The following is a 14,505-nucleotide window of genomic DNA, read 5'->3' on the forward strand; positions in this document are numbered from 1 at the left end:
CCTGGACCACCAGGGAAGTCCCCACCCCCTTAAAAAAAAAAAAAAAAAAAACTGTTGATCTTCACATCGACTCTCGATGAGTTTGGAAATAAGTATACACCCTTGAAACCATCTCCACAATTAGATGCCATAAACATATCCATCACTTACAAAAGTGTCTTCCTGCTCTTTTATTTTGGGGCGTGATAACAACACTTATTAAACTTATCCTCTTAACCAAGTTTTAAACCTACAAATCAGTATTGTTAACTGCAGGTACTGTGGTGTACAGGAAGTCTCCAGGAATTAATATTCCTTTTGTATAATTGAAACTTTGTGCCGTTTGACAAATCTTTGCTGTGTCCTCCTCCCCTCAGCCCCTGGCCACCCCTATTCTACCATCTGCTTCTGAGTTCAATTCTTTTAGATTCATCACATAAGTGGTATCATGCAGTATTTGCCCTTCTATACCTGGCTTGTTTCATTTAGGGTAACAGCCTCCAAGTTCATCCACATTGTCACAAATGGCAGGATTTCCTCCTTTTTCATGGCTGAATACCCTTTCATCGAATTACAAGCCACAGCTTCTTTATTCATTCTTTCGTCAGTGGACATTTAGGTCGCTTCCATGTCTTGGCTACTGTGGATAATGCTGCCACGAGCATATAATAAGAATAATGCTGCAGCTTTGAGATATTGATTTCAACTCCTTTGGCTGGAAGTGGGGTTGCTGGATCGTATGGTAGTTCTATTTTAAATATTTTGAGGCACCTCCACACTGTTTTCCATAGTGGCTGCACCAATTTACATTCCCACCTACAATGCACAAAGTGAATGTGAGAGTTGCTCAGTCCTGTCTGACTCTTCGCAACCCCATGGACTATACAGTCCATGGAATTCTCCAGGCCAGAATACTGGAGTGGGTAGCCTTTCCCTTCTCCAGGGGATCTTCCAAATCCAGGGATCAAACCCAGGTCTTCCGCATTGCAGGCAGATTCTTTACCAGCTGAGCCACAAGGGAAGCCCAAGAATACTGGAGTGGGTAACCTTTTCCTTCTCCAGTGGTTCTTCCCGACCCAGGAATCAAACTGGGGTCTCCTTCATTGCAGGCAGATTCTTTACCAACTGAGCTATGAGGGAAGCCATGCACAAAGGTTCCCTTTTATCCACATCCTAACAGGTGTGAGGTGCTACTTCATTATGGTTTTAATTTGTCTTTTCTTGATGATTAGTGATGCTGAGCAAAAATCTTTTCATGTACCTATTGACCATCTGTATATATTCCTTGGAAAAATATCTACTTGAGACCTTCACCCATTTTTAAATTAGGTTATTTGATTTTTTGCTATTGAGCTGTAGGAGTTCTTTAGCTATTTTAGATATTAACCCTTTATCAGATAGATGATTTGCAAATACTTTCTCCTACTCCATAGGTTGTTTTTTCAGTGTGCTGACCATTTCCTTTGTTGTAAGGATCCAGCTGTTGCCAGCACTTGAAAAAAATGTTTCCCAGGAAGATGAGCAGGATGAAGCTCACTGCAGTGCTCAATTTACTCCAGTAAATTTCTCCAACCCCGTCTCAATTCTAGATTCCTCTGACCCTCAATCCTACTGCTAGGATGTACCCCACAGATGTGCACTGGGGCGAGGGTCTAGGTGGGGAAGGGAGAGGATTGCCAGGCACAAGATAGGGTGCCAAGTTAAAACTGAATTTCAGATCAACAAAAGAATTTTTAGCATAAGTGTGTCCCAGGCAATATGCAGGATATACTTATACTAAAAAAAAAAAAATGTTGTTTATGGAACTTCCCTGGTGGTCCGGTGGCTAAGATTTTGTGCTCCCAATGCAAGGGGGCACGGGTTCTGTCCCTGATCATGAACTAGATCCCATAGGCCACGACTCAGAGTTCACGTGACACAACTATCAAACAAATACATTTAAAAAAAATACTCTTTATCTGCAATTCACATTGAACTGGATATCCTGTGCCTTATTTTGCTAAATCAAGCAGGCCAAGAAAGGAGGGTCTGCACGAAAGAGGGGAGATGTTCATCTTCCACGTTGCACTTCTTTGTACTGTTCGCGTTTTCAAGTGTTTATAAAATTTAGGACTTTTTTAATGTGAGCAGGAATTATATGAGACCTGAACCATTCCTGTGGATTTGTTTTCCTCTTAATTCTTTGTCATTTTTGTGCATTTCTGAATGGTTAAAGACATCTTTTAAGATTTAAAAAAAAATTCAGCTCAGTGTAAGTAGGAAAAAAGAGCAATAATGAAGCGCTTTCTGGATTAACAGATGGGGGAAGAAAGGGTTAAGGTTAAATATGGAAAGTGACCTGAAAATCAAGGGCTGTTTGAACAGTAAATGAACTGAAAGAAAATACCAGAGATGGAAGCAGAGCCAAAACACGGCAAGAGTGGAAGTAGAAACAGCAGTGGGAAGTCAGCGTCAGGTGGCTGCATGGTAGACCTCCACGTCTTATTTTAAATAGCCCTGAACGCTCCCCAGTATTTATTTAAGCGTGACTCTTATAAGATAAACTGCATCTCTCTCATTCCTATCATTCTGGTTTCAACACTCTCATTGCACAATCTATCCGCAGAATACAGACAATCCTGAATAATTTACACTTTGCTTCCGTGACTCTGGAATTCACACATTTATGAATTTAAGATTTTCGCCCGAGGCTGAAAATAAATATTTTTCTCTGTCCTTCTGGACAGCATTTCAGTCAGGCAGCCGGAAACTTTCCCCTGGAGGCTGGACAATTGTCCTTCAGCTCACAGGGACCTGCCAGCCCCAATTGGACTCCCAGAGGCAATTCAGAAAATCGGGTGAACATTTTCCATGAAATCCTGTAGGAGCATCATTTATCTTTCTCAAAACTTTCTTGGAAAAATTTCCTTGTGAAAACCCCAAAAAAAAAAAAAAGTCATTTTGTAAACTGTGAAATGTGGCATGTACTGCACTGCTCAGGAAGGAGCTGGTCTGGCCAGGCCAGGAATTCTGGAAAGTTCTGTCTGCCTCAGGCTGCTTTGTTTGTTCTGTACACTGGCCCTTGTGGTTGGGAATTCACAGCAGCACAAAAGGAGCTTTCTTGGAGTGAAGAGAAATATCCCAGAGGCCTGGATAACAGGGGGTGGTAATGAAGCCAGTGGCTAAAGCGGCGTGTGTGTGTGTGTGTGTGTGTGTGTGTGTGTGTGTGCATGCGTGCATGCGTGCGTGCATGCGCGCTCAGTCACTTAGCTGTGCTCAACTCTTTGCTACCCCGTGGACTGTAGCCCGCCAGGCTCCTCTGTCCATGGGATTTTCCAGGCAAGAATACTGGAGTGGGTTGCCATTTCCTCCTCCAGGGGATCTTCCCCACCCAGGGATCGAATCTGCATCTCCTGCATTGGCAGATGGGTTCTTTACCACCGAGCCAGCCAGGAAGCATGAGGTACCCAAAATATGCATGTCATTTGGGTTGCATCCTTGGGAGCCCTGGGGTTGGGTGGCCCAGTGTGAGAGCATCCTGATGAAGTCTGCCTTTATCTGGTCCCCACTTGTTCAAGGCTAGGAGCATGAAGGGCTAGGTGGGACACAGTTCCTCTCATTCCTTCCAGCTCTGGTTTTCCTCCTTGATTCAGGAAACACATCAACTCCACTCCCTGGAACCTGGAGCTTGGCACAGGCAAGGCTGCTCCTGCCCAGAGACCTCCAGGGGCCCAGAGCAGAGAGCCAGGAGGGAAGGGTAGAGGGCACCTTGAGACAGTGGACAGGCCTGGGCTCACCTACCATGCCTTCTGTAGCCCAGCTCACTTGCAGAGGGGAGCATCCTCGCTAACACCAGGCAGACTGGTCCTCTGGTTCCATCCACAAGTGCCAGGCACTTGAGAAAGGAAACAAAATGACCTCTGGGTGACATTCAAGACACAGTGGGAGACTTCCCTGGTGTATACTGGATAGGAATCCACCCGCCAATGCAGGGGACAAGGGTTCAATCCCTGGTCTGGGAAGAGTACACATGCCGTGGAGCAACTAAGCCTGTGTGCCACAACTACTGAGCCTGTGTGCAACACAACTACTGAGCCCGTGTGCCACAACTACTGAGCCCGTGTGCCACAACTACTGAAGCTTGAGTTCCAGCGCCCGTGATCTGCAACCAGACAAGCCACCACAATGAAGACCTAGCACAACCAAAACATGATAATGACAAATGAATTAGCTGATTAATTTTTTAAAAAGATGTAGGGGAAAAATTGCACAGGGTGAAGGGCCCAGAACTTGAAGCTAGGCAGTCTGGGTTTGAATCCTACACCATCACTCCTAGCTGTGACCCCAGGGAGGGGCTGAAAAGCTCAACGTCTCCATCTGGAAACTGGAGATGGAACTTCTGCCTCAGGGGGTGACAGTTTCATTCATGGGCACACTTAGAGCCATGGTACATTCCAGGTGTCCTGAGTACAAGTTGTTGCTATTCTTACAGTCAAACAGGTCATCTTCTTTGGCAAATTTCCACTGAAAAAGTTGGAGAAAAACTGGATGAGTGTCCACACAGAGATCAGCAGACCAGCACCTCTGACGTAGCCAACACTGCAGGGCAAGGAGCTTGATAAAAACTTGTTCTTTCCTTGGATGTGATCCTCCTCGGCTCTCTATGTCCTTCCCCTTGGAAGGCTTCCATCCACCCTTGGAAGGCTAATCAAAGAGCAGGGGAGGAGAGTTCCCTGGTGGTCTGCCTGGGGCCTGGGTTTGATCCCTAGTCCGGGAACTAAGACCCTGTAAGCTGGACAATGCAGCAAAATAAATAAAAATAAAAATATGTGACAATATCCAGCACTGGAACACACACACACGAAGAAAAAGGGCAAGGGAAAGATGGTGGTGCCCAGTTTGTGCCAGGCAGCTAGTGGGGGTGCCGCACAGCCTTGGTGACCCGTTTGGTTTCTGCAGTGAACTCGAGCAGGTGCAAGTATTCAAAGGCTGAATGAAAATGCCAAGATGCATTTGAACCAGAAACCATGTATTCATAAGAAGGGGCTCAATGCAGATGGACAAAGATGTAAAAAACCTGTACCCAGCGTACGAGGCATTTCAACGCCCCATTACAGAAGTGGACGCCCAGTGTCCGTCTAACGCAGTGGTTCCAAGCTCACGTTCTTGATCCAAAAGCACTGTGTTCAAACCCCGACTCTCCCACTATCTAATTGTGTGATGTTGGGAAAGATGTTTACTCTCTCCAGCAGTGCTGCCTGGCAGAACTTTCTGCAGGCGAGGAAATGGTTTGCATCCAGGCTGGGCCGTGTGTGGAGCACTTGAGACATTGGCTAGCCCACACTTTAATTAATTTATGCTTAGTTTTGATTTAATTAATTTTAATTTATCAGCTGCACTGCTCTTTACAGTAACCTCTAGCCATATGTAACTTTTTTTTATTGAAGCATTTGAACTGTGGTGTTGGAGAAGACTCTTGAGAGTCCCTTGGAATGCAAGGAGATCAAACCACTCAACCCTAAAGGAAATCAAACCTGAATATTCATTGGAAGGACTGTTGCTGAAGCTGAAGCTCCGATACTTTGGCCACCTGATGCAAAAAGCCGACTCACTGGAAAAGACCCTGATCCTGGGAGAGATTGAAAGCAAAAGAAGGGGTCGGCAGAGGATGAGATGGTTAGATAGCAACACCGACTCAGTGGGCATGAATTTGAGCAAACTCCAGGAGATAGTGGAGGACAGAGGAGCCTGGTGTGCTGCAGTGCGTGGAGCCTCAAAGGGTCAGACAGGACTTAGCAACCTAACGACATAGTTGGCTTACAGTTTATATACATTCTTTTTCACACTCTTTCCCATTATAGGTTATTGGACGATATTGGGGATAGTTCCCTGTGCTATCCAGAGGTCCCTGTGGTTTACCTATTTTATGCATAGCAGTATGTATCTGTTAATCCCAGACTCTTAATTTATCCCTCCCTCCTTTCCCCTTTGGTAACCATAAGTTTGTTTTCTATGTCTGTGAGTACATTTCTGTTTTAAGTAAGTTCATTTGTATCACTCTTTTAGATTCCATATATGAGTGATATCATTTGATATTCGTCTTTCTCTGTCTGACTTACTTCACTCAGCACGATAACCTCTAGATCCATCCATGTTGCTGCAAATGGCATTATTTTGTTCTTTCTTATGACCGAGTAGTATTCCATCATGTATATGGAATACAGGAATCGAACTGGGATCTCCTGCATTGCAGGTGGATTCTTTACCAACTGAGCTATCAGGGAAGCCCACGCATATATGTACCACATCATTATCCATTCATCTGTCGATGGGCCACATGTGACTATTAAAATTGAATTAGTTAATTTATTTGATTTCATAAGCCTCTGCTTTTCCTCCTCTGTAACCTGGGTAGAATAGTATCCACTTCACAGAATTAAATGAGATAAAGTCTGAAAAGGGTCAAGTTCATGGTAAGCATTTAATAAATGTTAGCTATTATTCTGGTGAATTTTCCTGGATACATAGTAGTCTCTCACCTCCTTGCCGGAGGCTTTCTGTCCTCTCGTGTGACTCGTTCATTCCACCTTGGGGAGGCAGAATAGCAGCCTTCCAAAGATGTCCATGGAGTACTCCCCAAGCCTGTCAATCTGTTAGGTTACAGGGCAAAGAGGAATTAAGTTTACATGTGGAATTAAGGTGGCTAATCAACTGACCTTACAATAACAACATAATTTTGGACTGTCCAGTTGCGGCCCTTATAATCATAAGAGTTCTTAAAAGATGGAAAAGGGAAGAAGAGAAGGACAGAGGGACGTGGCATGAGAAAAGACTCAAATGGCCATTGCTGGCTTTGAAGATGAAGGGGCCACAAGCCAAAGGACAGGACAGGCTCTAGAAGCAGGAAGAGTCAAGAGACAGATTCTCCCCTAGAATTTTGGAGCCAACCCTGCTGACACCTCCACTTTAGCTCAGTGAGACCCATTTCCAGACTTCGGACTTCCAGAACCGCAAGATAATAAATGCATGTTGGTTTAAGCCTCTAAGTCACGGCAATTCGTTACAGCTGAGGCAGGGGACGAGTACAAACGCTGACTAGCTGATTCTGTGACAAGATTGCCCGCCTGGCCCCAGTGAACCTCCAGCAGCGTCCACTTTGGGTCTGACTGGTCAGTGTCATGGTTAATCACAAACCTATAAATCAGATGGAGGCAGGAGGGGGGAACCTGAAAGACCTCTTATTTAAAACGTCGTTTCTGCAAGAGAAGGGTCTGTGTTCCATTATGTTTCCAAAGTTCCATTTATATGTTTCAAGTCCGTTCTTCTCTAAATGGTGCTGAATGAATTGTAGTCCCCAGCGCACACCCTTTGGAGGACTGTGGGGTTAAATGAAAAGAAACGGACAGTGGGTGTGTATGTTCCTTGCAGTGAAGTAGCCCTTTCTTTGCCAAACCGCTTCTCCATTTCTGAGACACCCTCCAAGGAAACAGGGCCATTCTAGGAGGGTACCTTGGATGCCTTAAATCCAGAGGGATGATAAAGGTGGTGGTGGTTGGGGGAGGGGAGGTTGTACCAGCTCCAGGGAATCTGGCCTGACCCTGGGAGGAGGGAAGACAAACCCGCAATGACTTTCAACTTTTGGTTCTGTATCTCTCCAGCTCACCCACATCCCCTACCACAAAGGCATTCCTCTTCCCCGCTCCAAAAGCACAACTTGGCTTCCAAGAAACAGAGAAGCAACATTTTGTACCAGATTCTGCTCGATTTGGTCAAAGATCAGATGCACACTCTTCAGCAAAGCAGGAATCATACTACCAGTTTCCCAGATCAGACTCACTTCTAATGTCAGGAAAGAAGATACAAATCCACAACCCCTTACCCACAAATCTGAAGTCCAAACAGGTCTGAACACTAAAAGTTTCCTCATCACTCATCTGCATCAAAACCTGAGCCAGGTCACTGTAATGTGACATGGTTTTTATTTATCCAGCTTAGTGTGATGGCTTCTCAAGTAGCTCTGCTGGGAAAGAATCCACCTGCAATGCAGGAGACTTCAGTTATATTCCTGGGTCACAAAGTTCCCCTGGAGAAGGGATAGGCTACCCATTCCAGTATTCTTGGGCTTCTCTGGTGGCTCAGATGGTAAAGAATCTGCCTGCAATGCGGGAGACCTGGGTTCCATCCCTAGGTTGGGAAGATCCCCTGGAGTAGGGCATGGCAACTCACTCCAATATTCTTGCCTGGGAAATCCCATGGACAGAGGAGCCTGGCAGACTCCAGTCCATGGAGTCACAAAGAGTCTGACATGACTGAGCAACTAAGCACAGCACAGCACAGGGTGACTATTCCTACAACTTACTGCAGAAAACAATGTGCTATTATTACAGAGTTCTTCCCCAAATCCTGACTGCCACAGGCAAGACCCACCAGTGGATGCTACAATCATTGGGCCAAAGTTTGAGGAGAAACAGGATATTTGCAAGGTCTCCAAGGGTCTCCCCCAGTAGCATTATTCATTACAAAGGGAAAACAGTGATGTTACAAAGGAGAAAGTTGCTACTTTAACCAAGGGATCAAGGTTAACATCACTAGCAGGAAGACTTATGGACCACATTGGCCTCGGCTATGATGCCACAGAGAACAGCTCAACACTGTCCCTCTGGCTTTCTTGCCAAAAACGTATCTCATTTTAAAATGTATCTCGGGACTTCTCTGGTGGTCCACTGGCTGAGACACTGACCTGCCAATGCAGGGGACTGGGGTTCGATCCCTGGGCAGGGAACTACATCATACATACCACGGCTGAGAGCTCGCATGCCACAGCCAAAGGTCCTGTGGGCCGCAACTAAGACCCAGAGCAGCCACATAAATACATACTCTTTACAAAATAAATAAATGAAAATAAAGTGAATCTCATGTTAGGGAATTCCCTGTCAGTCCAGTGGTGAGGACTCCATGCTTCCACTGCAGGGGGCACCAGTTTGATCCCTGGTCTGACCACTGAGATCGCCCAAGCCACACGGTGCAGCCAATAAAATAAATAAATAAAAAATTAAATGTATCTCATTTTAAATCTCTAAATTTAAATTGAGACACATCTTAAATACACTTAAACGTGAATGTATCTCTGTTTTAAACATGGGAAAACATCAGACAACACAAACCGAGGGCCATTCTCAAAAATCACTGACCTGCACTCTTCAAAAATGTCAAGGTCAGGCCAGACCAGAAAAGACAGACACTGTCACAAGGTTAGAAGAAACCAAAGAGACCCCCCCAGCTCACTGCACTGTGAGATCCCAGGAGGGATCTTGGAACAGTAAAAAGACATTAGTGGAAAAACTTGTGAAAATCGGGTAAGGTTTGTTGTTCAGTTAATCGCATCCTATTAACATCAATTTCCTAGTTTTGATCTTTGAATAAATGTGTAAGATTTCAATATCAGGGGAAGCTGGGTGAAGAGTATATGAGAACTCTCTGTGCTATTTTGCAAATTTTCTGTAAGTCTAAAGAAGTTATTCTAAAATAGAAAAGTTCTTTTTTTTTTTGAAAGAAGGGTTAGGCTACCCGAGGAGGGAAGGAACTAAGGATTTATACATCAATTGCCCAGAGACATTGATTGAGGGCTTCTGACTGGGTGGAGATCCCCCAGCACTTCCAGCTTGCTGGCTGGGCAAAGCGACCTACCAGGTTTCAGAGAAGAGGTTTCAGGCAGTGGCAGCTAGAAGGTGAGCGAGTCAATGGCCAACTGAGAGACACAGGTGGGGCCCTGGGCAGCATCCCCTCCAGACGCTCACTCTGAGAGGCAACAAGAACAGTTTAGGGGCTTTGAGACTATCTATCTCTTCCTTCCCTGCTGGCAGTCTTTCCAATCCATTTCTGTATAACCAAATAGCCATTCAACACTGACCCCTTCCCTTACTGGAAAGGACCTGGTGACCTAGCCCCTTCATCCGTGACACAGTCTTTTGTCTTTGGGATGTCTACATCCTTGGGCAGAGGATGGAGTCTTCTTGTTATTTTAGAACAAAACTCAATATAAAGTTCAGTAGAGGAACTTTCCTGGTGGTCCAGTGGTTACGAATCCACCTTCCAAAGCAGGGGACTCAGGTTCGATCCCTGGTCGGGGAACTAAGATCCCATATACCTCAGGGCAACTAAGTCCATGGTCTGCAGCTACTGAGTCTGTGCACTCTAGAGCCCAAGTGCCACAGATACAGAATCTATACGCCGCAACACAGAGCCTGCACTGCAATGAAGAGACGTTGTTGTTCAGTCTCTAAGTCGTGCCTGACTCTTTGCAATGAAGATGCCACTTGCCAAAGGCTCAACACAGCCAAATACATAATAAAATAAATATTTTAAAAAATGCTTCCACATACCTTAAGCCATTTTCTAAAAAAGTTCAAAAGATAATTAGTGGTGAATTAAGCAAACAAACCACAAAACACCACCATGTATTCACAATTCCATCAAAGCATGTAAGTCCGGACTAAATTCAAACGAAATAATCTGTGACAAGGGATAGGTCTTTCTTTCCACTGCACCTCAAGGAATCATCGTTCCCTTCATTCTAGAATCCACAGAAAGTAAGCACATTGTGCTGTCAGCTTAATTCAGACAGCACCCACAGGCCCCCGGCTCTCAGAGTTATGGTCTTTTCTTAGGAAAAGTCACCTCTTTGTGGATCTGACGGTACATTTATTTTGGAAAAGAGGGAGAGTTCCTTATATACATTCCCAACCTCTGTTTTAAATTATTGCCTCAGACCTTCCTGCCAAACCCATCATGTATAAAGGGACTCATGGCTAAGTGTGTAAATAATTTTTAAAATTCCACTGGTAGTGATTTGGAAATAAGAGGGTTTTTCTTTTCTTTCTTTTTTTTTTTTTTTCTTTCTTTCTCCCTGCTAGGGTTACTCAAGAATTTAACATTGTTTTAATTTGGAACACAAGTCAAGTCTATTAAAACCTCTTGTGCCCTGTATATAAAACTTGTGCTTTACATCATCATAAAGCTTTAGAATATTAAGTAATTGATTTAATTAAACACGCAATTTTATTTTTTGCCCTCAGGCCCCACCCTGGATGTGAAAAGGCTTTATAAATTTCAAAGAACATGGAGACATGGGGTCAATGTTATGGACCTAGGAAATCAAGGTCATCGCTCATGCAGGTAGATCAGTGAACAAAGGCCTGGGCTACCCCCTGGTTTAGGCAAATTTGAGAGCCTTTAAATATCCTTATTTTATCATAATAGGATTTGATCAAGCAGAGAGCTGATGCTTTTGCTGCCCAACTTTCATGCATTTTCTTTTGGAAAGGCTCTCAATTTCCTTCTATGGTGTCAGTCCCTGAGTAACACCAATAATAAAGGATACAGATGGGGTTTCATGCAGGGATCCAGGGACCCAAGGCCACAGTGATTGGTTCAGGGGATGGTCATGTGACTGAATAGGAGCCAATGAGAAGTCACTGGGATTGTGGATCGGAATGCTGGGACCAAGGAACTTCCTCTGTTTGTTTTGTTTTGTTTTTCTGAAGCACTAGATCTGGTGCTGCCATCTTGTGACCACCAGGGGTGAAAGTGCCAGGGGCCACCAGGAAAAGCTCAAGGATGGACTCAATGAGGAAAAGATGGGGCCAAGAATTAGGAAGAAAAAGAGAGGGGGAAAAAGAGCATCCTACTTATATAGTTTAGACCCCTATTTCCAGTTATGCTCAAAGTCAGCAGTTGCAGAGAGATGAGACAAGAAATTATTTTTAGTGCTTAACCCAGTTGGGGTTTCTGTCATTTGCAACCGAAACAGACAGAAGCCAGTTTGTCTGGGAAATTAACAAAGCAGAGCCCTAGTAAGTTAAAAATTACTCCTGAGATGTACTATGTCAGCTCCTCTCTTCAACCATTGATGTTGCCTGAAGGATCATGAGGCTTCTCTCAGGGTTGGGGAGGGAAGGAGATCGGCCCTGGGATTTCTTTGGAAGGAATGATGCTAAAGCTGAAAATCCAGTACTTTGGCCACCTCATGCAAAGAGTTGACTCATTGGAAAAGACTCTGATGCTGGGAGGGATTGGGGGCAGGAGGAGGAGGGGACAACAGAGGATGAGATGGCTGGATGGCATCACTGACTCAATGGACATGAGTCTGAGTGAACTCCGGGAGTTGGTGATGGACAGGGAGGCCTGGCGTGCTGCGATTCATGGGGTTGCAGAGTCAGACACGACTGAGCGACTGAACTGAATTGAACTGAAGGGCTCTGGGCTCTGATTCACGGGTAACTTTGGACAGTCACTTCCTCAGTCTGGTACTTAGTTCCTAAGAGAGGAAGTGGATAAGGTAGTCTTTCAAATGCCACCTCCACAAATATTTTTTTAAAAGGAACTTCCCTGGTGGTCCAGTGGCTAAGACTCCATGCTCCCAACACAGGGAGCGCAGGTTCTATCCCTAGTCAGGGAACTAGACCCCACATGCTGCACCTAAGAGTTTACAAGCCACAGCTAAAGATCCTGCATGCTGAATGAAGAGTGAAGAAGATTCTGTGTGCCGCACCTAGGACCCAGTGCAGCCAAATCAATATTAAAAAAAAAAAAATAATAAAGCAATATACTGTGTTATCCACACACTTGTTTGAATAAAATAATATATTTTAAAGCAAAAACTAAAAAACCATAAAGCTGTATATTTATTTATTTTTGGCTGCTCTGGGTCTAAAATTTTAAAAACTAAATAAAAATTACATTAAAATGAAATAAAATGCCACCTCCAGAATGGTCCGATCTGTGATTTTAGAGACTGTGATGAGAGATCACAAATCTCCTGATACTACACATGTGCATGCACACACACATATATACTCACATACTCATGCACACATATACATAGATACACACACACATACACACACATAAATATAAATACATACACACAAGTCTCTCCCCCAACACACCCCTTATTCCACAAACTACTCAGTCTTCCTTTGTAGGAGTCACTTCTCTCTGGAGCCTAAAGACCGGGTGCCCCCTGGACCCCACAGTGGCACAGAGAAAGTGGGGCACAAAAGCTGAGGCAGCACTTGCTTAACTCACACAAACCCCTCAACCCCATCTTAGAATGCCCATGGGAGGAACAGAAAAGGTGCGTATACAGCATTCCACACTTGAATTCCTGGGATGCCCCTGTGGAAATTTAAAGAACCAAAAAAAAAAAAAAAAGAGTCCTCCTTCATGAGCAAGGGAATCACTGCAGTGACCACAGCATGCTGCCTCTGGGTGATGCCCAGCGTCTCTCCAAGTGTTTTCTGGTGTTTCTACCCCTGGTCATGTTTGTAGAACCAACTCTAATTCTAACACCTGCTCAGTTTTAAATCACTGAGATGCATAGAATGACCTCCAAAGGTGCCAACGGGGCGTTAGAAAAACCCAACTTCCAGTTTAAATAAATTTTAATGGAAACTGAATCCCTTTGCTATACACATGAAACTAACACAATATGATTAATCAAGTATACTCCAAAAAATACAGAAAGTTTCAAAAAAATGTTTAACAGAGGGAAGTGGAAATAGGATATACTCTCAACTACATACCCACCCACACATATCCACATACACACACACTCACACTCATACACACACACACACACACACACACACACACACACACACACAGCATGTACCTGTACTGGATGGCAGGTATACATCATATATTCTGCACCACGAAGAGCCTTCTGCACACCCAGCCCCACTCACATCCCCTGGAAGCTGCTTGTGGGCCACCCCTCACATCTGGAGACCCACACACCAGCAAGGTGGTCTATCCCAGGCCCAGGATATTTGGTCAGGGATTCTGGGGTTCCAGGTACCAGGAAATCTGGGGTCCCGGGTATCAGGAGTTGTCTGGAGCCAGGGCTGGGATGAGGGTGGGGCAGGGGAGGGGCTTCTTCTCACACCCACCCTTGGACTCGTGTCCTCTGAGGGGAGAGCCTGGACAGAGTCAGCTCCCTAAGTCCCAGACCCAGGGCAGTCCCCCTACAGCCCACCGCCAAGTTCAAGGGCATTACTGGCCCCTGGGCACCCCCATCCTCCCCCGCAGGACCATCATAGAACATCATTTAAAAACCAGAACCCTAGGACTTCCCTGGTGCTCCAGCGGTTAAGACTTCACCTTCTAATGCAGGGAATAAGGGTTCCATCCATGATCTGGGAGCTAAGATACCACATGCCTTGTGGCCAAAAAACCACAGAAGCAACATTGTAACAAATTCAATAAAAGACTTTAAAAAGTAAAAAAGAAAAAAAAAAAAAGCCCACAGCCCTAAAGTATATATGTCAACCCTTGGCCCCCAAGCATCCCCAAAACACCCCCTCTGGGAGCCCTATTATTGGTTCCCTGAGCAGAGGCACCCCCCTCCCCTGTACTTCCCCCAGATACAGCCTCTTTCAGGACCAGACATCCAGAGCACAGAGGTTTCCTACCATTTGGAAGAACAGAATTTCAGTTTCCTCTGCCACAGCCAGCTTCAAAGGCATGGGGACAAATTGATTTTTCCAG

The 14,505-nt window shown here is 44.9% G+C and overlaps 2 long non-coding RNA genes across 3 annotated transcripts in view; both read right to left on the bottom strand.

Annotated features, from left to right (window-relative positions):
• The window catches only part of LOC139176726 (uncharacterized), a 65,653-nt gene that overhangs the window by 42,667 nt on the left and 8,481 nt on the right, over positions 1–14,505 (bottom strand). The gene's annotated exons all lie outside the window — the stretch shown is intronic.
• On the bottom strand, positions 6,290–10,895 carry LOC139176852 (uncharacterized). The gene is made up of 3 exons (XR_011561330.1): positions 10,341–10,895; positions 9,646–9,756; positions 6,290–6,608 (listed from the first exon to the last, which is right to left on the bottom strand). It is a non-coding gene; the product is annotated as an uncharacterized lncRNA (long non-coding RNA).

Source organism: Bos indicus, chromosome 17 (genome assembly GCF_029378745.1).
Source record: "Bos indicus isolate NIAB-ARS_2022 breed Sahiwal x Tharparkar chromosome 17, NIAB-ARS_B.indTharparkar_mat_pri_1.0, whole genome shotgun sequence".
NCBI lineage: Eukaryota > Metazoa > Chordata > Mammalia > Artiodactyla > Bovidae > Bos > Bos indicus.